Source organism: Ornithodoros turicata, chromosome 8, assembly GCF_037126465.1.
Source record: "Ornithodoros turicata isolate Travis chromosome 8, ASM3712646v1, whole genome shotgun sequence".
Taxonomy (NCBI): Eukaryota; Metazoa; Arthropoda; class Arachnida; order Ixodida; family Argasidae; genus Ornithodoros; species Ornithodoros turicata.
In genome coordinates this window covers 1,486,892-1,509,271 of record NC_088208.1, presented here as the reverse complement: position 1 = coordinate 1,509,271, position 22,380 = coordinate 1,486,892, and the positions used below count along the sequence as shown (strand labels likewise).

The following is a 22,380-nucleotide window of genomic DNA, read 5'->3' as shown; positions in this document are numbered from 1 at the left end:
ACGGGAGAGGGAATCAATCGCCACGAGAATGTAGCGGTAGCCACCGTTGAACCTCTTGTATTTTGAAAAGTCGGCGAGATCCATTTGCCACATGTCGTTGATCTTGAGCGCGATGATGCGTCTCCTATTAAACTTTCTTCTCACTGGATGGTGAAGGGTGTAGGCGTCCAGCTTTCTGAGAATGGCAAGAGCCTTCTTTTTGCTCAAGTGATGCGCTTTTCTATAGCGGTCCACGCCGCCCAAACCACCCTCTGGTTTCTCATATCCCTCCATAAGTCGTCCACGCAACTGAGGCTTACTGCTGCTGCTGCTGAGACTCGCGAGGTTTGGGCAGGGAAATCAGGCGCAGTAGTTTCGAGACTTTGGGGAACCAGGAAGGTTTCTTCCCCATCTTACGTTGTAACAAATAACTAACGAGTTCGTAAACGGAGGAGTGCCTGATGGGCTTGCCCGACACGGAGACACAACCCTCGCGATCCCAGGAAATAACTTTTTTAATTCCGAGACGACCCTTTCCGCTTCCTCTTCGTCAACCTCTGGAGAGAGGAGCGAATAGTCAAAGTCATTTGTAGCATCGGACGTCTTGTTTTTATTGTCGTAGGGATCGAATCCGTACTGCTTGAGTATGCGGTACAGTGCCTGCAGTATGAGTTTCACTTTGACGTTGTCACTCTCCTTAGAAGAAAGAATATTTCCGATAGAACTGGTCACTTCAATTCTCTTGGCCATTGTCGAAAAGGTTCAACACGGCGGAAAGCAGGAGAGGAACCACCGACGAAAGAACGCCCTGCCCTCGCTGCTGAGACAGATAGTGCTTCAAACGTTGCGGATTCTTGTGAATCTTTTTGTATGCGAGCCGGCGTAAGAAGCGTTTGTGCTTCTTCAAACGCGCGAACGTATCTGGAGCCAACGACACTTTTCCGTTCAATACATTGAGACAAATTTCGGAGAGGTGTTTCATGTCGGAGGAGGAAGAACGTCTCAAGACGTGACGACGGCGCGGAGGGGGTAAAGTGGAAAGTACTTTGAGTAAAGTGAGATGAGGACGGAGATTCATTTCGGAGCGTAGATATATTGACGTTCACCCGGAAAGATATTGCTACGCAACCTGTGGTCCTCGTGCGTATAGTTGTGAAGATCCACGAGTAAATAAGCGTGGGGTGACGACATCGCTTGTTTATATGCGTCCAGAAAATACTTTAATCTTTTTCTACCGAATAGCTGTTGGCCGAAATGTTCGATCTGGTGCACGCTGCGCACGGTGCGCCACAGGACGACGTAACTGGCGTTCTAGGATATAGTTCTAAAATGGCTACTGTTGAAAAAGATGTTTTGTACGAGTAAGAAGATCGACGCGTTGGCGTGGTGAGAACCCCGAATGAAAAGATTGGCGAATTGGCGTCGGTCATATGATCGTCGACGATGATGAGCGTGGCGCGCGACGTATCCCACTCGCGAGGTAGCTCCCTGGTAAATTTTACGGAGTCCCCAAATTCGTCCTGCATGCTCGGCGAAGCATATTTCTGCACGTAGAATATTTGCGAGGGAGGCTTGTCCACGACGTTGTTCAGGTTCCTCAACACGTTCGTTACGAATGTGGATTTACCGCTGTAACGATCTGCAACGGTCCCAGGAGGCGGCAACGAAGAGTAAGGAACCTTAGAACAGCTCAGAGAACTTGGGACCGTGCGCTACCGGCATCGAACTCCGGATCACTTCGTCGCTCGTGCCTTGCACACGTGCGCCCTCTTTTATTTCTTCTGTAGCAACACATCGCACAACCATTACATCCCTTCCCCCCATACCCAACACATAGATAGGTTCAAACACAAAATGAAAACTACCCAACAATGAACAGTCAAGTCTTTACGGCTGATACCGGTCAACTGGTCGCCGTGGACGAGTAGACCGCCGCAGAACGGGCGGTGATGATGCCGCCATAGCCGCTTGCGATGGTCCAGCATTAGCAATTGCGTCTGGGAGTAGACGGACGTTGTCCCGCCCAGGACTCAACGCGGCAGGTGGCGCAGGAGGGGGAATCAGGTCCGCGGTTGGTGACGCAGGCATGGATGGCGCCGCCTGGACAGAACTTCCAGGAGGATTCTGCGAAGTGCTGTTGTTTTGTGGTCCCCTTACGAAGTCTGAATGTCTATGCCAGGTGCTACCATCGGAGAGCCGCAGGTTCACAGACGACGAACTTGCCCTGTCGGAAACTTCACCTGGGACCCAGTTTGGTCCTGGTCGGAAATTCCGAGCATATACTGTATTCCCTGGCAACAACTCTGGGCTATTCCTAGCATGCTGATCATGCCATATCTTCTGTTTCAGCTGCTGATAGGCCACGTTTTGCCGCAAGGCGGGGCGAAGACAGTCCAACGCCGTTTTTAGCTTCCTCCCCATGAGCAGTTCGGCTGGTGTCCGTCCAGTAACCGCATGTGGTTGGGTGCGGTAGTGCAACAAAAACCTGGCGACCTGCGTCTTGAAATCCCCCGTAGTACTTTTCTTCAGCTTGGCCTTTACCGTCTGCACTACCCTTTCCGCCGCGCCATTTGATGCACGGTGATATGGTGGAATGAGCAGCTGTCTGATGTTGTTCCGCTTAAGGAAAGCCTTGTACTCACTGCTCACAAATGCAGGGCCGTTGTCTGAGACCAAGGTATCCGGCAGGCCATGCGTCGCAAAGATGTCGCGTAAACACGCGATCGTTGTGGTCGCCGATGGTGACGTAACTGGTATGACCTCAACCCACTTGGAAAAAGCATCGACCAACACCAAGAAATAGTGTCCCTTGAACGGCCCTCCGAAGTCGATGTGGAGTCTGGACCACGGCTTCTCTGGGTACGGCCACGAAGTCATCACGACGCGCCTAGGCATGTTCTGCTGTTGCTGGCACACGCTACAACCTCGGACGGTTTCAGCTACGTCGTTGTCCAGTCCCGGCCACCACACATGACTTCTCGCAACAGCTTTCGCCTTTTCGATTCCGGGGTGTCCTTCATGTAGGACTTGCAGTACCGCCACGCGGAGCTCCTGGGGAATGACTACTCTGGCCCCAAACAGTAGGCATCCATCATGCAAGCTGAGATCCTGGGAACGAGCTCTGTATGGAATGAAACATGCGTCCATTGGGAGCGAGATCCCATGCCTTACGGCTTCTCGCACGCTGTGAAGCATGGTGTCCCTCGTTGTCGCTTCCCGCACAACGGTTGGTGACAGAATGCCCGAATATGCCCTTTCCAGCATGAATATTTCCGCGGGGCGGTCAATTTCCTGGGGCTTGGTTTCCAAGGGAATGCGACTCAGCCCGTCCGCGTGGGCGATTCGGGTCCCGGCCCTGTGAACCAGCTCGTACTGATACGATGACAGGAGTAGTGCCCACCGCAGAAGTCTCGGCGACCCGTGCAAAGGTATCGGCTTCTCTGGCCCGAGAAGACCCAGCAGCGGTTTATGGTCAGTGACAATCTCGAACGCTCTTCCCCAGAGGTACTGGCGGAACTTCCTTGTCGAGCTGGCTGTTATTAACCTCTGCTGGTGCCAAACTTCTCGACGCAAACGCAATCGGACGTTCTTCTCCAGATTTGTATCGGTGGCTCAGTACCGCGCCAACGCCATGAGGCGAGGCGTCACAGCAAAGGATAACCGGAAGGTCCGGATTATAGTGTACACAGACCTTAGCTGACGTCAGTAGTTCTTTGCTTTTGATGAACACAATTTCATGCTTGCTTGTCCATTCCCACGGCACGTCTGCACCAAGGAGTTGATTGAGTGGGTGTAGCAGAGCTGACAAATTCGGCAGGAATCTCCGATAGAAATTAATGAGCCCAAGATAGCTCTGCAGTTGCTTCACATCTTTCGGCCGTGGCGCCTTGATGACTGCTTCTACCTTCCGCGGATTTGGATGTACTCCCTCGGCATCTATTATGTGCCCGAGGTATTCTGCTTGCAGCTCGAAAAACTTGCATTTCTCCAACTTCAACCGCAATCCCGCCTCTTCAAGTCGAGAAAGGACACACTCCAGGTTGTCGACATGGTCTTCGTCTGATGTCCCGGTTATCAAGATATCGTCCAAGTAGACTACGACGTGCCGCATTCCTCGAAGCAGATTCTCGATTTCCCTTTGGAAAAGGGCTGGCGCGGAGGTGATCCCAAAAGGTAATCTGTTATACTCAAACAGTCCGAGCTGCGTGTTGATAGTGACGTACCTCCGCGATTCTGGATGCATTTTGATTTGTAAATATGCGTCCCGCAAATCCAGCTTGGTGAACCGCTTCCCTCCAGCGAGCTTGGTGAGGAGTTCCTCTATTCTCGGAACAGGGTACCTTTCCGCCTGTGTAACGGGATTTATTGTAACTTTGAAATCCCCGCAAAGCCGGATCCGGCCATCTTGTTTGAGAACGGGAACCACTGGAGCTGCCCATTCAGCCGTGCGCACTGGAGATATGATACCTTCTCTTCGAAGCCTTTCAAGTTCGTGCGCCACTCCTTCCTGAAGTGCCAACGGCACGGGTCTCGGCCTGAAAAACTTGGGTTGGGCATCTGGTTTCAAGTGGATTTTCGCTTCTACGCCTTGAAATTCGCCCAATTCGGCCTGAAACAGCGCGGAATGTCGGGCAACGACGTCCTGGACCGAAACTGTTCGGGCCTCCTCCCACTGTGGTAATGGCACCAGCAACTCTTTCATCCAGGTTCGCCCAAGTAAGCTGTGCGATGTGTTGCTACAGAAGAAATAAAAGAGGGCGCACGTGTGCAAGGCACGAGCGACGAAGTGATCCGGAGTTCGATGCCGGTAGCGCACGGTCCCAAGTTCTCTGAGCTGTTCTAAGGTTCCTTACTCTTCGTTGCCGCCTCCTGGGACCGTTGCAGATCGTTACACTGGCGGCGAGCGTGAAACTAACGCAGCAAAACCGTGAGTTCTCGCAGCCGTTAAGTCTTCTCGGCAGGACTACCACGTCCCCGCATCATGCCTACCTTCGGAAGGCTAGAAGAATTTGAAGATGGCACCGATTGGTCGGAATACCGCGAACGAGTCGAACAGTTCTTCTCGGCCAACGACGTTACCGCAGACAAGCAAAAAGCTGTGTTTCTAAGCTGTTGCGGCGCAAAAACTTATTCTATTTTGCGAAGCCTTCTGGCTCCCCAGAGACCAGCGGATAGAGATTTGGCCACTATCTTTAGCGCGCTAGACGCCTATTTCGCCCCCAAATGCTCCGAAGTCCTCGCTCGCTACAAATTCAACTCCCGGGTACGCCGCGAAGGAGAATCTGTGAGTGACTTCGTTGCGGCGTTAAGACGGCTGACGGAGGGTTGCGACTACGGAACCTTCCAAGAGACGATGCTTCGAGACCGTATCGTGTGTGGCGTTAACGATACCGGAATGCAGACCCGCCTTCTAGAGACCCCAGATCTGACCTATGATCTCGCAGTCAAGACGCTGTTGGCCATGGAGACAGCGCAGAAAGATTCACAGGAAATCAGCAAGACGGGAAACGTTTCAGCAGGGGCGTGCGCCATCAACTCAGCGCAGCAACGCCCGCGGGAACCGCCGTGCTACCGCTGCAACGGGAAGCATCCACCAGATGACTGCCCTTTCTCGGATGCCGCCTGTTTCCGCTGCAAGAAGAAGGGGCATCTCGCTCGGATGTGCCAAGAGGAAGATGCCGGACGTCACAGTGATTGGCAACGGGTGCGACGGAAGAACAGAGGTCCTAGGAAAGGGAAAGGCACCCGTTATCACCAGGGCGATGTCCACAATGTCGATGATAGCGACGAGTCGTCTGACACGGTTGTTTATGCCATGTGGTCGGCGTCAGCTCGGGGCACCGTCGATCCGTTCATGGTAAATGTCGAAATTGAGGGCAAGCCGATTGAGATGGAACTCGACACAGGGGCGAGTGTCAGCGTCATGGGGGAGGAGACCTTGAAGACGCACTATCCGGGTATTAAGGTCGAGGCTTCGTCAGTCCTGCTGCGCAGTTTCTCCGGGGAGCTAGCGCCGGTCGTCGGAAAAGCGACAGTTTGGGCGAAGTACCGGGAGAAGAGAAGCGCTCTGCCCTTATTCGTCGTTAAAGGGAAGGGTCCCAGGAGGCGGCAACGAAGAGTAAGGAACCTTAGAACAGCTCAGAGAACTTGGGACCGTGCGCTACCGGCATCGAACTCCGGATCACTTCGTCGCTCGTGCCTTGCACACGTGCGCCCTCTTTTATTTCTTCTGTAGCAACACATCGCACAACCATTACATCCGCACATGGAGGGTCCACTTAAAATACAACGAAAAGGATGGCGGAAACGAAAAGGTTCGGGGGTAGACATGACGTGTGTGCACACGTTGCGCGAAGAAAAAGAAGAGACTGAGACTCGTAGAGAAATACATCGCTTTTATTTACACGTCGTCGTCGTCCTCTAGGTCCGAACTGCGTTCCCAATACAGATTATCCAGACTAAAGGTGGACTTTTTTCTCGTCAGTCTGTCCGCCGCTAAGATGCGGTCGAGCGTCTTCATCTTGTCCTGACACATTTCTTGACGTGCTTGCAACCATTCCAGGCGGTGGACTTGAAAAGCTTCCTCCATCATGCCGCGAATAAATTCGCGAAGTTCTTCGTTTTTTGTCTTTTCCTGGCGACGACGAGAAACGCAGGAGAATAAACCACACATGGTGTTTTCCAAGTATTGGTCTGAATGATAACGCGCGGATAGCGCGCTCTCCCTTTATACGGCGCTTCCAAATAAAAAACGTAAAGAAATGGGCGTCAGAACGAAAGCGAATCTACTAGCACCACCACCGTGCTCGAAGCGCATGCGCGAGACGTGAAGGGCGACGAGACCAAAACCGAAACGTCCGACGGTAGACGTGGTGGCGCTGCGAGCGCGCGCGTGCGCGAGACGTGAAGGGCGACGAGACCAAAACCGAAACGTCCGACGGCAGACGTGGTGGCGCTGCGAGCGCGCGCTCGCGCGCGCGTGTGACGTATGCTCCGCGAAGAGGGCGCCAGATTCCGTTTTCTGTTTGCCTCTCGTCGGGTGCGGACGTCTGGCGCGTCGCTCGTATTCGTGACCGTTGATGTGATGGTGAACTCTTTAGTCATGTAAAGAAGATGGAGGGCGGTGTGTGTGCATACAGATATGCTTGGATGTTGGTGAGTTGTCGTTTTAATACTTCTTCTTCTGTTGTCGCGTTTACCTACCCCCTAACTGTGATTACTTGTCAGCGTGTATTGGAGTAGTGTATGTTTGTCGATTTACCTTGTTGCGATTAGCAGAAAGTCTTCCCTTGTTGTTATTATTCTTGTCCGTGCATGCCCAAACATGTTCGCAATTCCCTTGTACGCCATACGCCATTCTGTCAATGACCCTTGTTGCTATTCTCGTCGGTGCAATGCCCGCACATATTCGCGATGGTGAAAATTGTGTGTGTGTGTGTGTGTGCCTGTTTTCGCGTGTGTTTTCCCCTCGTTAGCACTTTTTTGTTTTGTTTTTTCTGCATTCCACGGAAGTCCCCATGATGACAGCGGTGCTGCCAGCTGACGTGATGCTTTCCGACCTGCCTGGTGTGACGCTTTGCAAATGGCGGCGCCCATGGGCTGATGCTGTTACCGATCCTGGACTGACACATTAATGAATTGAATATGTATAGTAATGACTTGCATTATTAAATGAGTTTAGAAAGTGTATTTATGCATATGTGCGCTTCGTTTCATGTGTCTCATTATAGAATAACACAACTTGACGATAATTTGATATTTTCCTCCTCTCTCTCTCACGTTGGAATGAATAGTAATTGAATTTATTAATTGAAAATTATATTCTACGCTATATTATCGCATTCTTATGCGTGTATGAGCGATTTTAAGTGAAAAAATCGAAAATAAAAATTGGGTGGGGGTGGAAATTGCAAAATTGGGCAGGGGGGTGAGAGACGAGGAAGGTATCAAATTGCTCGTTAAGTTGTGTTATTCCAGTACTACTGAAATCCTGGCAATATGGGCTGTATATTGCCAAGCTTGAAGAAAGGTAAGCCAAATGTCGGCGATATCTGAGCCACATATTGCCCGTGCACACCCCATATTGACTGAAAATGCACAAAATGGACGTGCCCGTGTTGTACGAAATGCCTAAACAAGATGGTAGGACTGGACGTTGAAATATTATTATTATTACGGAGACTGGCTTTATCACGGAAATATTGGCCCAGTATTGGCGAAATGGACATGCCAATATAGGCAGCCCATATTGGTTCAGTATGAAGGCCCGTTACACTTCTAATATTGGTGTAATATTGGTAATCTTGCCAGCCCACATGTGTTCAGTATTGGACCAATATACCAGCATGCTGCGAGTTGACGCAGCAGAAGTTAAGAGTTGACGGTCCTCAATAATGCGAAAAATGACGCTCAGCTATCCAAGGGGGTCGTACCGATACTCTGGTTTACCAAGTAGTATTTCAAGTGGCCAAGCCTGTTAACGGCCAAACTTGTCTCTATGTTTCCGTCTCATTGACTTCTTCTCATAATCATAGTTATTACTGACGGCACTTACGACCTACCATCTTTCGTAGGTGTTGTCCCGGAGCCAAGCAATGCAGGTAAGTATATTTTCACATGCTTTCTTTTGTGGCTTTCGCTTCTATGACAATGCTAAGGTCTTCACACTTAGGTGCTCCGCTCCTAGCAGAAGAGAACGAAGAGCAAGAAAGTACGTACCTCTAATGTAGAATGTATTGTCCTACAACTTGTATCTCGATCTCACGCATTTGGGTTTCGATTGTGGCTGATGCCTAGAACAGAATTGATAAGCTTTCACGAAAATGCAAAAGGAAGAAAGAATCTTGTTTATATTTACTTCACCAAGACCCGATGGCGCTTCACGGATTTTGTGTACCTGTGGGTGTCTGAAAAAGCCGAGAGATGTATAGATGCCATTGTTGCAGACGGACAACGGTGGCAGATGAAACCTAGGTACATAAAATTTCCATCGAGGTATTTACATGCTCCAGTCCCTGAAAACGTCAAAATAACGAATTTGAGGTAAACAAATTTAGAGGCAGAAATTCCATGAATGCGGCTCTCACTTTTTTTTATCAGAATAATTTGCGTTTATTTTAATGTTTATTGTCTCCCCGCATGCATGCCGATCTGGTTAGCCGTAGTGTCGCTGCTTTGTAGTTAGCGTATAACGAATGGCTTTTGCTGAGGTTCGTGACTTGGGCGTATTTTGTTCACCTAAGGTGACTATGGTATCCCGGACTACGAATGGAGTCGGCGACAAATAGCTCATTCCCGCAGTCGTTGTTACAGGAAAATGAAACACACGCAGTTCAGGTAAACTGTGGCACTTAGGAGCGTGTTTGACACGTTATAACATCCCATGGTATCAACATGGTAGACGCAATGCACATTGAAATCTGGAGGTCTCGCATCACAAGAGTTTCGTACTCCATCCATTTTGCTATGACCTTAAGCTGAGTGGATCAACAAAATGACAAAAAAAAAGGAAGAAATAGTGGAAGAGCCACATTTGCAGCATTAAACAAAGAACGACTCTACGGCTAGTCGGGCAGCCATCACGTCAGCTAGGGCAGCCTGGAACAAGACTGTCCAACAACTACCCATACAACCCAGAGCCTGAGGTAATGGACAGAACACTGGGTACGCCACCAATGAAATTGTCATATTGGACACCATATGCATACATTCGGCCAATCAGGAGCTCCCCGTGCGGATCGCCATTCGGCCTTCCACTAGTTGTTTAAGCCTTCCACTGTTATTAAAGATAAAAGAAAGCGATCCTGGGCCAAAAGACATTTATTTGTCATTTATTTTGCAGGGAGCACTATTGAAAGTTCTGAACATGTGTGTAAACTGCATACAAACGAAGCTGCCTTCTGCTTGCTGAAAAGCCATGTTCGAACCTGAAGGGAAACGGACGCACCATTTAAGTGCTAATATGCGGAGTAACAGTTCATCACGAGCATATTTTTTTCGCTGCTTGCTCTGCATCATATATTGTAGCGAAACGGAAAGCACTTGTGGCCCCCGTAATGCTGTCCTTTTTGTCAGTCCTCGAACTCTGATGGCACTCGAAAACATTCTTCGCGTTCTAACGCGTGACAGAATTACTATTCCGCAAGTGCTTCACTCTTGCTAGGATATTAGTTGTGTCGAGAAAGAGCACAATACGTGTTGCGCGACTCTAACCCAGGAATAAACTCGCCAAAAATATTTCTACAAACATTCTGTCAACTGTGAAGCCACCAGAAGACGGAACACGAGTGAACGTCCGGCTATTTCCAAACTAAGCCCCTACGGTCGGCACGGAGATGCGCACGTACAAAATTCGATTTCAAAACATAGTTGACCAATAGGAGCGCGCACAAGCCCTCAGCCAATAGATAACATTAGATAACATTCATTAGATTAGATAACATTGGCAAAATCCGAGTCTTCCTTTGCTACGTACTCTATTTTATATATTGCCAGCTACAACGTTTTGAAAAGCCGCACCAATGAAAATGTAAAAGCAAGAGAGCGAGGGCGTAGACGCATAGGTTCCGACCTTGCGTGAAAGTACTTTGGTGACACTTGATGCATGTTCCACAGTTGAAGAAGGCCTCAGCTTGGGCACTAGCGTACCTCACTCTGCGTCTAGCATTTGACCTTCATAGTACCCAGGAGTCTTAAACTCTCGAATTTGTCCACCAGCACGCCAGCTCTTATGCTGTGTTATCATGTGTATGCATCTTATTCTAAGTTTCGTTTTCGATTCCGAGTCTTTTCGCTATTTCAGAAACAAAGTAAGTTGCGTCAGATGAGATTATCTCATCGAATATTCTCATCCCATGTCAAAAATTCTGAAAAGCTGTTTACTGCTTACTTACATTCATCGTCATATGTGAAACCCACAAAAACCAATGGGTGCTCATGTAAGCTCATCAACTAAGTTTCATTCTTACTTTGATGTCAATGTATTATATGATATATATTGAACCGTCTGAGGTACGAGTGAGGTGTCCTCTTACATACGTCTCTGTCTGCATCTTGTCCAGCTCAGTTTTATTCACTGTTGCGGCGGCTGCGTTATGCATCCTAGTGATGTCTGCTGTCGTCGGGGTAGGTAAGAAAAATAACTTGATCAAGTCTATTACTAGTGTTTATCATGTTTGACCTGAGTTCCCTTTGCTCAACGATCTCAGTGATCAGCCGGTCTGCTGCCTGATCCAAGATTCCAGAGAGATAAATAAAAAGAACAACTGAGCCAAAGGCGCTGGCATGTCTGATTCAAAGAAAAGAAAAGAATGCAATACGCATGATGATCTGCGTAGGTCTCAAGTTCCGCCAAATGAAGCCGAGAAACATTTGACGGTTGAGGCGAGAATAATGTTTTGGACACTATAAAAAATGAATAATTTTACTTCTCTTGGAGCTACACACATAACCGACCAACCGGGGTAAATTGGCGGGTGGGAATGATTGTCATTTAATGGAGACTGCAGTTCACGCTCTGTCCTAAGAGTCACATAATTCGTGAACATGCTTTAAAATACTTTGGGTCAAGCCTTCAAACGTGATATATAGAGTGATAAAAGATCTTGTGACATACACAGGGAAAGGCTTGCAATCAAAAAAGGGCAAACTGTGGGTGGAAGATTGCCGAGTTGGCTGAGAGCCTTATGCTATCAAACTGGCCAAAAGGGCACACTTACGTCGAGTGGTCCATTTGGAAGAGCATTTGCCAAGTTCCGTGGCAATTTGCAGTCCTTTAGAATAAATGTCCGGGCTAAGTTATTAACATGGGAAGACTAGGGGAGCAGAAGCTGCAATTACTCCTTATTTTACTCCTTTTTTTCCTTTAGCGTGTATGATCCCACGTCGGTGTGTGAAAAGATTCATTTTTTGTTGCCTTGTTAGTATACGCCATGTGTTTTCTCCAATCAGACTGTCTTGTGTAGACACTAAAGTTCTGTCTTAGTGAATTCCATCATATTAGACGAGAGAACTCCACCAACCGCGCCATTCTGATGGGAGGCGTTATGTTGCTGATTTTTATTGTTTTAATATCACAACGGACATGTATTATGTAGACTGTTTTTCTTAAAATATTACCAGTGCTGTGGAAATTGTCCGAGAACAAAGGTAGCACAGATGAGCTGCCGGAAAAAAAGGGACCCAGCGCTACCATCTCTGGGCACCCAGCGGCCAGTACGAGCCCAGTTGTACCCGAGGATGACAATACAGCGGATGCCTCGACGTCTGGCAAAAGTAACTGAATTTAGATCAATCGTGTACCAATGTAGCGGGAATGTGCTCTGTGCTCATATGAGAGCTAACTTACATGAAAGGTGCACGATATTTCTGCAGGGCCCACGACCAAGACACCAAGTATTGCGCCGGGACCACGTAAGGATGCCGTCATTTACTGAGTTGTTTTCCTTATTTTGCGGAGGACACGTATTGCGTTCACTCTAAAAGGACAACTTCACCCCAAAGCACACCTCAAGGCGCCACAGAATGATACCCGAACCACCATAGGAGAGATGAGAAATGAGAGCAATATGAGAGAACACACGTGAAACGCTAGTCTCCACTAGGCGTTTCAATCACCCAGTTTCTTAAAATGATTCGTGAAGAATGGATCACTGAACGTCACCGATAAACATCTGGGATATAGTTTCGTGATATCGTCATCTGTCGAAACAAAGCCTGCCTTTCTGTCACTGTAGAATTTACATCGCAAGGAAGGAGCGTGATGATGAAACGAGTGAAAGGAAGGCGCTTTCATTTCTGCCTCGCAGGGACAACAAAATATCATTCTGCCCACGAGGACCACAATTCTACACCTGTGTGATTTCGCATATGATGACGACGATGAGCTATGAATATGTTTCAAGTGTACTTAAGGAACATTTTATGGGGACGTCCCTCGGTTAAAAAGTGCTGTGATCCTCTATACTGCCGCAAGGAAATATGATTGACTTTGATGTTCTGGGCGGCATTCTGGGTGGAACATTACACAGCTTTGAATGTTGCAAATATGTTGCAAAATGTAAACCCGCTTATTCCTCATACATGGTATTTAATATTAATACGCAGCTATGAAATTGGTAGCTCCTGGTTCCTGTAAGTGACTGTCTGTTCGAATAGGCTTTCTCTTTTCTTGAAGCGCTTGATACAGACGGACTTGTTTGTTGTGATGTCATACGTAACGTGCTTTCTTGCTGGATTCGTGCGATCGCATCCCATTCGAATGCCTGTTGCTGCTTCCTCGCCAGCAAGCACTACCGCACGAGTACGACGCAAATCGAGGAACACTCACAAACGCGCTCGACGGCTCCGTTTTATTTTCTTCGTGTCCTGCCCACAAAAGAGTTGCCACTTCGCACGCACTTGCCTCGCGGATACGTAAATGTATTCAACTTCGCTGCTCTCAAACAAGGGACACGTTGCGCGACATTACCGAGAGAAGCCGCTTCGCAGCCCCCTTGGGTCGCTGTTTACTTGAGGAGAGTTAGGGCAGATGAAATTAAAACGAGCACCCTCGTAGAGTATCCATGACATGACTTCAGAACACACGACGACAGTTTCATTCGCCTACTCATAGTCCAAACGGCGAAGTTTTTGCTTGGACCGAAAACCGTTAAATAAATACGGTTTCCTTGCTGAGCGACAAAAAATAATAATAAATAACGTATACGGTTTCGATTCCGTACCGGTTCGCACCAAAATAGCGTTTTTTTTTTCGGTTTTCGGTTCTGGTTTTCGGTTCGCTCCGACACTCTGGCATTTTAGGTCCCACGGTCATGCGCAGTTTTGTTTTCTGTACTCGTTCAATCTAGATAATTGGCCATAATCTACACTGATTGAGTACAGAAAATTACTACATCCTATAACTTGGGGGAATGACCATATGATAACAAGTTACCGGGATTTCTTGACGACTAATGTGCGGTGGTGCGACTCACAATGAAAGAACCGTGTGTGAACGGCTTTTCGACTTTGTACAATGTTGCAGATACGCACCAGGTGTAGAAGCTAGCGGTAACACCATTCCTTTTGTCCAAGTATGAGAGACACGTCTGTACTCGATCTCGTGATAACCAGGAAGTGAACGACGAGCGAGCTTCTCGCGCCTCCTGGTCCTAACTCTAGTTTTCTCATGTAAACATGTGGCAAAGAAGAAAATAAATATTAGTAACAGAAGACATATCAACGCGCAAAGTGATATTTCAACACACTCCCTCTCGCGTTGAATGTCGTAAAGTCACCAACAGACAGCTAAAAGTTAAAAGATGAAACCACAACCCTTTGAACACAGCAAGTTATTCTGTTTTGGTGAGCCCATCTGCAGTCATGTCTCCCGTCGGCAGGTACTGGATCACGAAATTTCGGCTTTCGACTTGTTCTCTGATATAGAGGTAGTTGAAACCGATATGCTTTGATCGTTGATGCTGTACGGGATTTTCCATCACCTTGATTGCTGACTGGTTATCGCACATCAGCAGCATTCCTCTGCCGCCGTATTTCTCGAAATTAAGTTCTTTCATGAAAGTCTTCAACCAGGTACCTTCCTTCATGGCTTCTCTTAGCGTGACGTACCTCGCCTCGCTAGTTGAGAGCGCCACTGTTGGTCGCTTAACACACTTCCAGCTCATTGCTCCTTGCGAAAACACGTACTCGCTCCTTGATTTCCCCGTAGCGGCTTCATTCCAAGTTGCGTCAGAAAATCCGACGATTGGCTTTACACATGCAGGTATGTTATTGTTGCATTTCGTGTCCCCTTTAAGTAACGCAGTACGCGTTTTGCTATCCTCCAGTGCGGTACTGTATAATTCTTGTTGTACTGGCTCAAGTAATTAACGGCAAATGTGATGTCGGACCTTGTGCCCTGCACTAAGTACATGAGGCTTCCGATCAGGCATTGGTAGCCGACCATGCGCTCCAGTTGCCGCAGTTGCCTGTTCATCATCTTCCTTGATCTGGCTCGGCTCCATGGGTGTACTGATTGACTTACAATCGTCCATTTTGAAGCGTCGCAATATTTCTCGAGTGTACTTCTTCTGACTAATAGTGACCTTCCGATGTTCCTCGTTCCGATTTACCTCCAATCAAAGAATGTACCTCGGTTGTCCCAAGTCCTTCAATTCAATTTTTTTCTCTTGAGAGCCTCGATGGCATTCTCCATTGCCAGTCGACTGGTGGCTACCATTAGCATGTCGTCATCGTAGACACCTAGGATAACCCTCTCGGTTCCTGTCGTACCTGTACCAAAACGCACTGTCGTACAAAAACGCACCTGTCGCTTTCTACACGCTTGTACCCTTGTTCTTGAAGCCTAGCATCCAGGGTCTTGTACCATGTCCGTCCAGATTGCTTTAACCCGTACAAAGCCTTATTCAGCCTACATACTTGAGTAGATTTTTCGCAAAATCCTGATGGTTGCTCCATGTAGACGTCTTCTTTTAATACTCCATGTATGTAAGCGGTTTTCACGCCTAGCTGACGCATCACCATGTTTTCCTCGTTTGCAATTGCGAGAAGAATGCGCGAACTGGTAAGCTTCACGACGGGTGAAAAAATCTCGAAATAGTCAATGACTTGTGTCTGTGAATATACGACGGCTACGACACGAGCCTTAAACTGCTCTATCTCGCCCGCAGCATTCTGCTTGATTTTGTACACCCACTTGGATTTTACTACTTTCATATTTGGTGTCCTGCGAGTTCAAGTGTTCATCTGCTTGTGGAAGCTATCTCTTCTTCCAGAGCTCTCTCTCTCACTGAATCCGCTGAGGCGACAATATCGCTTCGCTGTATGCTTTCGGTACATCGAGCTGTTCGTTCACCCCTGCGATCTCACAATAACTCTTCTTGGTTGGATCCACCTGTAGCCGGTCTGGGGGTCTGCTAACCCTTGCGGATGTGCGCCGAAACAAAACTTGTTGTATTTCGTTCTCGTCAGTCCCACTTGCTTCGTCTGGAGGTCTATCCTGAACTAACGAGTCACTCCCTTGGCTGTCGACTGAAGTGTTTTGTTCATTATCATTGACGTCTCGCGGTTCATTTTAGATATTATCGTTGCCTTCATTGTCTTCTCTCTGCTGAAGCCGCTGTTGATCATCTCTCGCAGTACTATTTACGTTGACATAAACCATTTTGTCGTAGTTGTCTTTGTTCTTGACTGTGTCTTTCCTTTGTACATTTCCTCTGGAACTCCTCCGGACAGAACATGCTTACCGCATCTGTTACGCACGTAAGCTGCCGTGTTTGCTGCCTCCGCCCAGAATTCCAGGGGCAAACCAGCGTCCTTCAAAGGAATCCTGGCAGTTTCAACTAGCTGTCTGTTCGTCCGTTCCACCAGTCCATTTTGCGCTTGTGAGTACGCGCTGTCACCTCATGCACTATGCCTTTTTTCTTGAAGAAATCCTCTAGGTGCTGGTTCGTGAACTCTTCTCCATTATCCGTTGGTACTCTCCTTACGTGTCCGGCGCTCTGAACTTTGGCCTGCTTTATATACTTTGTCAGGCGTTCAAGCACCTGGCTCTTGTGCTTGAGGAAACGTACTGTTACCCGACTGCTGTAGTCATCGACTACTACAAGAAGACGGCTTGCTGCAATGCACTGGACTGGAAAGGGTCCGCATACGTCGACGTGCAATAACTCAAGTATTTCTCTTTCTTGCTTGTCAGCCGACGGCTCTGAATGGATCTCTCGAATGTTTTCCCTTCATGCACTCACGACATTTTTCGTTTACATCCCTTAACTACGGTATTCCTCGAACCATTCCTCTATTCGACATTCGTAGCAGATCTTGCGTGTTCAGATGGCCCATGCGGCGGTGCCATAACATTGTTGGATCCAGCCACGCTTTACGATCTTGATGAATGGGCGAAGTAACTTTGGCATACAACCTGTAAATGCCTCATTCGTTGACAGCGTCAAGCACAAGTTTTCGATCGGAGTAGACCTTGCAATGATCACCGCTGAGCATGACGTGAATTCCATTTTCCGTCAGTTTCGATACCGAAAGCAGGTTATCTTCCATCCCTATGACTTTTGCTGTGAGTGCATTCGTTACTCATTCGGCTGTCACCTCGAACACGACCTTTCCAACCCCTTGAGACTGGATGGTATTGCCATTCGCCAACGTAACCTATGTTTCATTTTGGTCACGAAATTCGCTCAGTAAAGTGCGAGATCCTGTCAGTAGCACTTAGTCATGCCGAGGCTACGGGGGGTCCACTCAGCAACCTGGACCCCTGACCCCTGCCCCTGAGCCCTTCGCGTATTTTTCCCCGCGCTGCGCGTATGCGGAGGGTTGTCCGCGCGCTTATCGCCGGGGGAGGGCTGCGTGTGCGTTTACCCTCTCACATTTTTCAACCTGGGCCGACTTTTTTCGTAATTTTTCAATCTGTGTCGACTTGAATCGCAATTTTTCTCCAGCTACAACAGGTGTGCAGTAGACTGTTTACATGCATAGGATAGCCATACACAAAAGTACAAATGAAAATATATTTATTAAAGTCATTAGTGTCAGGAATTATGTTATGACTCTGTGTGATAGAGAAAAACTTAGCCAAAAAAACTCTGATGCAATAGCATTGAAGGGGTATCACCATTTTTTTTTAAGAGTGATAATCACGCAAGTTTTCAATTAAGCAGAAGGAGTAGCACATTTTAATCAAATAAGATATGTTTAATCAATATGATTACAATCAAAATTAAGTTTTATTATAAAAAGTCTCATGTGAGCGCCATAGTGGAGTTTTACAAAGTTCTAATAGATGTATGTAACTTCAAGAACAACAGCTAATATTCCATTATGACACATTTAATCAAAGAGATTTTTTAAATCAATATGATTACAATCAAAACTAAGTTTTATTATAAAAAGTCTAATGTGAGCGCCATAGTGGAGTTTTAATTACAAAGTTCTAATAGATGTATGTATCTTCCAGAACAACAGCTAATATTCGATTATGACACATTTAATCAAAGAAGATATTTTTAATCAATATGATTACAATCAAAATTAAAAGTTTTATTATAAAAAGTCTAACATTATTATACGTGACCACCATAGTGGAGCTTTAATTACAAGTGCTGATAGATGTATGTAGTTAATTGTGGACAGCAGAGAACCTGGAAGACAACGGGACACGAATGACACGAACACAAGAGCAAATAAAATCTATACCACTACATTTAATCAAAACTACAGAAGAGAATAATCTATCATTTTAACTATCATAAAATCATCCTCGTGACATAGTCTAATCGAACACTATACAATTTTCATCAGAGAGACTAGAAACCTTACTTTGTTTTATGAAACCAACACAGAAAATAGATATGTTAAAAATGAACTTCACCACATAGCACGCTCCTAGCCAACAACCAGCTCTGATGATATCTGCTATGATTTATTGAAGACGGGTGCCGGTAGATGTATGGAAGACCACGGAACACGAACGACACGAACACAAGAAGAAATAAAATCTATACCACTACAAAGAAGATATTCTTAAGTTGTATTATAGAAAGTCTAATATTCCTATACGTGCGAACCATCATTGCAAAATTGTGAATATCTGTCATAACATTTCGCGCGCAATAGGGAATCTAAGTTTCATATTCCAACATTACACAACTTTTAATTAACCAATTTCTTATTAAGTGAACAGCATAGACGTAAGGAAATAACGAGAAACAACACAATCAACAGCTACAATTAATAGAGAGCCAAACCTGCGCACCATCCAACACATAGGGAAATAATAGCTAATCAATCTATCAAAAAGCGAAATAATACAAATTTAACACTATAGCACAGGTTTAACGCTGAAGAACAGAGGAACACCCTAAGCGGCGACACGTAAACAACAACAGAGGAAAATAATCTATCATTGAACCATCATAAAATCGAACAATATACAATTTTCATTCTAACAAACACTACGAGCCTTGATGGAGGTATCCAAGACCTGTTTTCACTGCACTGTTTTCATCATATGCATCATATGCATCACTGCATATGCACTGTTTTCATCTCGATTTTCACTCTTTTCCTCACAGCCGGGAGACTGTATGCTTTATCCCATGCTTTATCACTCAATGGGTTAGGGGCTATATTCCTTCGTCCAGCAAACAGAACGCTGTAGAGGTCAGATAAGATAGTTCAAAGGCGATATATTTTATTGTGCAGTGCAAATAGATGCCGATGTTACTCGTTGGGATCGCTATCTTTTCGCATCCATTCCTTGAAACGGAAATCTTTCGTCAAAGTGGTTGACAAGTCGACTAAGTTTGTACAGATGCGATATTCTTATTGAACATGTAGAGAAAGTCCAAGTTATTAAATGGTACCAACAATACTCAATCAAAAACGAGAAACAAATTTAATTACATCAATTTTTGTAATATCTTGTAACAGAAAGTTCTAATGAACCACACAGAAATATCAAATGTGAAATGCAACTCAGTGGTATGAGGCATTCCCATCTTAGAGATTATTTTTACTTATATCAATCGAGTGAACAATTGAAACAAATGCAAGACAATAATTATTTCAGGTAGTAACTTCACAACTCATAGAATATCAGTCGAGTGAATACTTGAAACAAAGTCAAAACAATAATTCTCACGACAGGTGGATATTACAGCATTCTAAACCAGATAATAAAATTTTAATCAATAAAATGAGCTTAGATATGCTTTTAATTAAGTGTAGACGAGCACTTGAAAACAGAAGAGACAATCGCCCTACATTGAAAAGATGGACATATTTTGTACTCACTACCTTAAGTCATGGGAAGATGTGATAAAAAAACTGCTTCGAAAAGGAAGAGCCGCGAAACGATTCCATTATCGCATATAGTCACGCATACTATACAAGATATTTGATTGTGGCTTAAATGCTAAGATTTATCGATTCACATTCAGGAGAAGTGATGACTACCACACATCAGTAAGAGTTTAATTAAAATTTGAACAGATGTTGCGAGTTACGACCAGTGTTGTAGAATGTGTAATTTCACAATACGCAAGCTTGAGCTGGCTCACTTTGACGAGCATTCTTTCATGATGACAGAGAATTTAATCGAATGGATTGATATTTTCTTATACACTATATCATAATGTGAATTCTCTATGTCGTGGATATTAAAAGTTACGAATCTTTTCCGAACGAAATTTACTTAAAACTCGAAGAAATGGTCACCCGCGTCGACGAACCAGTTTCCGGAAAAAGAACACGCTCGCGTACGGTACCGCGTTAACGCGTCGGGCGCAGAATCGCGTTCGGTTTCTGGTAGGACATTGGGGAAACGCGGCCCGGCGTGTTGCCGAAACGTCTACGAGGACGTGGGTGACCTTTTCTTCGAGTTTTAAGTAAATTTCGTTCGGAAAATATTCGTAACTTTTAATATCCACGACATAGAGAATTCACATTATGATATAGTGTATATAGAAAATATCAATCCATTCGATTAAATTCTCTGTCATCATGAAAGAGTGCTCGTCAAAGTGAGCGACCTCAAGCTTGCGTATTGTGAAATTACACATTCTACAAGACTGATCGTAACTCGCAACATCTGTTCAAATTTTAATTAAACACTTACTGATGTGTGGTAGTCACCACTTCTCCTGAATGTGAATCGATAAATTTTAGCATTTAAGCCACAATCAAATATATTGTATAGTATGTGTGACTATATGCGATAATGGAATCGTTTCGCGGCTCTTCCTTTCCGAAGCAGTTTTTTTATCACATCTTCCCATGACTTAAGGTAGCGAGTACAAAATATGTCCATCTTTTCAATGTAGGGCAATTGTCTCTTCTGTTTTCAAGTGCTCGTGTACACTTAATTAAAAGCATATCTAAGCTGATTTTATTGATTAAAATTTTATTATCTGGTTTAGAATGCTATAATATCCACCTGTCGTGAGAATTATTGTTTTGACTTTGTTTCAAGTATTCACTCGATTGATATAAGTAAAAATAATCTCTAAGATGGGAATGCCTCATACCTCTGAGTTGCATTTCACATTTGATATTTCTGTGTGGTTCATTAGAACTTTCTGTTACAAGATATTACAAAAATTGATGTAATTAAATTTGTGTCTCGTTTTTGATTGAGTATTGTTGGTACCATTTAATAATTAATTTGGACTTTCTCTACATGTTCAATAAGAATATCGCATCTGTACAAACTTAGTGGACTTGTCAACCACTTTGACGCAAGATTTCCGTTTCAAGGAAAGGATGCGAAAAGATAGCGATCCCAACGAGTAACATCGGCATCTATTTGCACTGCACAATAAAATATATCGCCTTTGAACTATCTTATCTGACCTCTAGAGCGTTCTGTTTGCTGGACGAAGGAATATACCCCCAACCCATTGAGTGATAAAGCATGGGATAAAGCATACAGTCTCCCGGCTGTGAGGAAAAGAGTGAAAACCGAGATGAAAACATTGCATGTTTTTTATGTTTTGGATACCTCCATCAAGGTTCGTAGTGTTTGTTAGAATGAAAATTGTATATTGTTCGATTTTGTGATGGTTCAATGATATATTATTTTCCTCTGTTGTTGTTTACGTGTCGCCGCTTAGAGTGTTCCTCTGTTCTTCAGCGTTAAATCTGTGCTATAGTGTTAAATTTGTAATATTTCGCTTTTTGATAGATGATTAGCTATTATTTCTCTATGTGTTGGATGGTGCGCAGGTTTGGCTCTCTATTAATTGTAGCTGTTGATTGTGTTGTTTCTCGTTATTTCCTTACGTCTATGCTGTTCACTTAATAAGAAATTGGTTAATTAAAAGTTGTGTAATGTTGGAATATGAAACATAGATTCCCTATTGCGCGCGAAATGTTATGACAGATATTCACACTATTGCAATGATGGTTCGCACGTATAGGAATATTAGACTTTCTATAATACAACTTGTAATTTGATTGTAATCATATCGATTAAGAATATCTTCATTGTAGTGGTATAGATTTTATTTCTTCTTGTGTTCGTGTCGTTCGTGTTCCGTGTTCTTCCATACATCTATTTGCACCCGTCTTCAATAACTCATAGCAGATATCATCAGAGGTGGTTGTTGGCTAGGAGCGTGCTATGTGGTGAAGTTCATTTTTAACATATATATTTTCTGTGTTGGATTCATAAAACAAAGTAAGGTTTGTAGTGTCTCTTATGAAAATTGTATAGTGTTCGATTAGACTATATCACGAGGATGATTTTATGATAGTTAAAATGATAGATTATTCTCTTCTGTTTTTTGATTAAATGTAGTGGTATAGATTTTATTTGCTCTTGTGATCGTGTCATTCGTGTCCCGTGGTCTTTCAGGTTCTCTGGTGTCCACAATTAACTACATACATCTATCG

The 22,380-nt window shown here is 45.2% G+C and overlaps 1 protein-coding gene and 1 long non-coding RNA gene across 2 annotated transcripts in view; both read left to right on the top strand.

The window, feature by feature from the left end:
• LOC135365906 (uncharacterized) overlaps nucleotides 1-8,689 on the top strand; it is a 98,173-nt gene extending 89,484 nt beyond the window's left edge. The window contains exons 3-4 of the long non-coding RNA XR_010414002.1: nucleotides 8,553-8,579; nucleotides 8,651-8,689. This is a non-coding gene — a long non-coding RNA (uncharacterized LOC135365906). The remainder of the gene's footprint in view (nucleotides 1-8,552; nucleotides 8,580-8,650) is intronic.
• A 3,350-nt stretch (nucleotides 8,690-12,039) lies between these two features.
• Nucleotides 12,040-22,380, top strand: part of LOC135366342 (uncharacterized) — a 315,008-nt gene continuing 304,667 nt past the window's right edge. The window contains exons 1-2 of the mRNA XM_064599010.1: nucleotides 12,040-12,252; nucleotides 12,352-12,390. The gene's annotated coding sequence lies outside the window, so the exon portion shown is untranslated. The remainder of the gene's footprint in view (nucleotides 12,253-12,351; nucleotides 12,391-22,380) is intronic.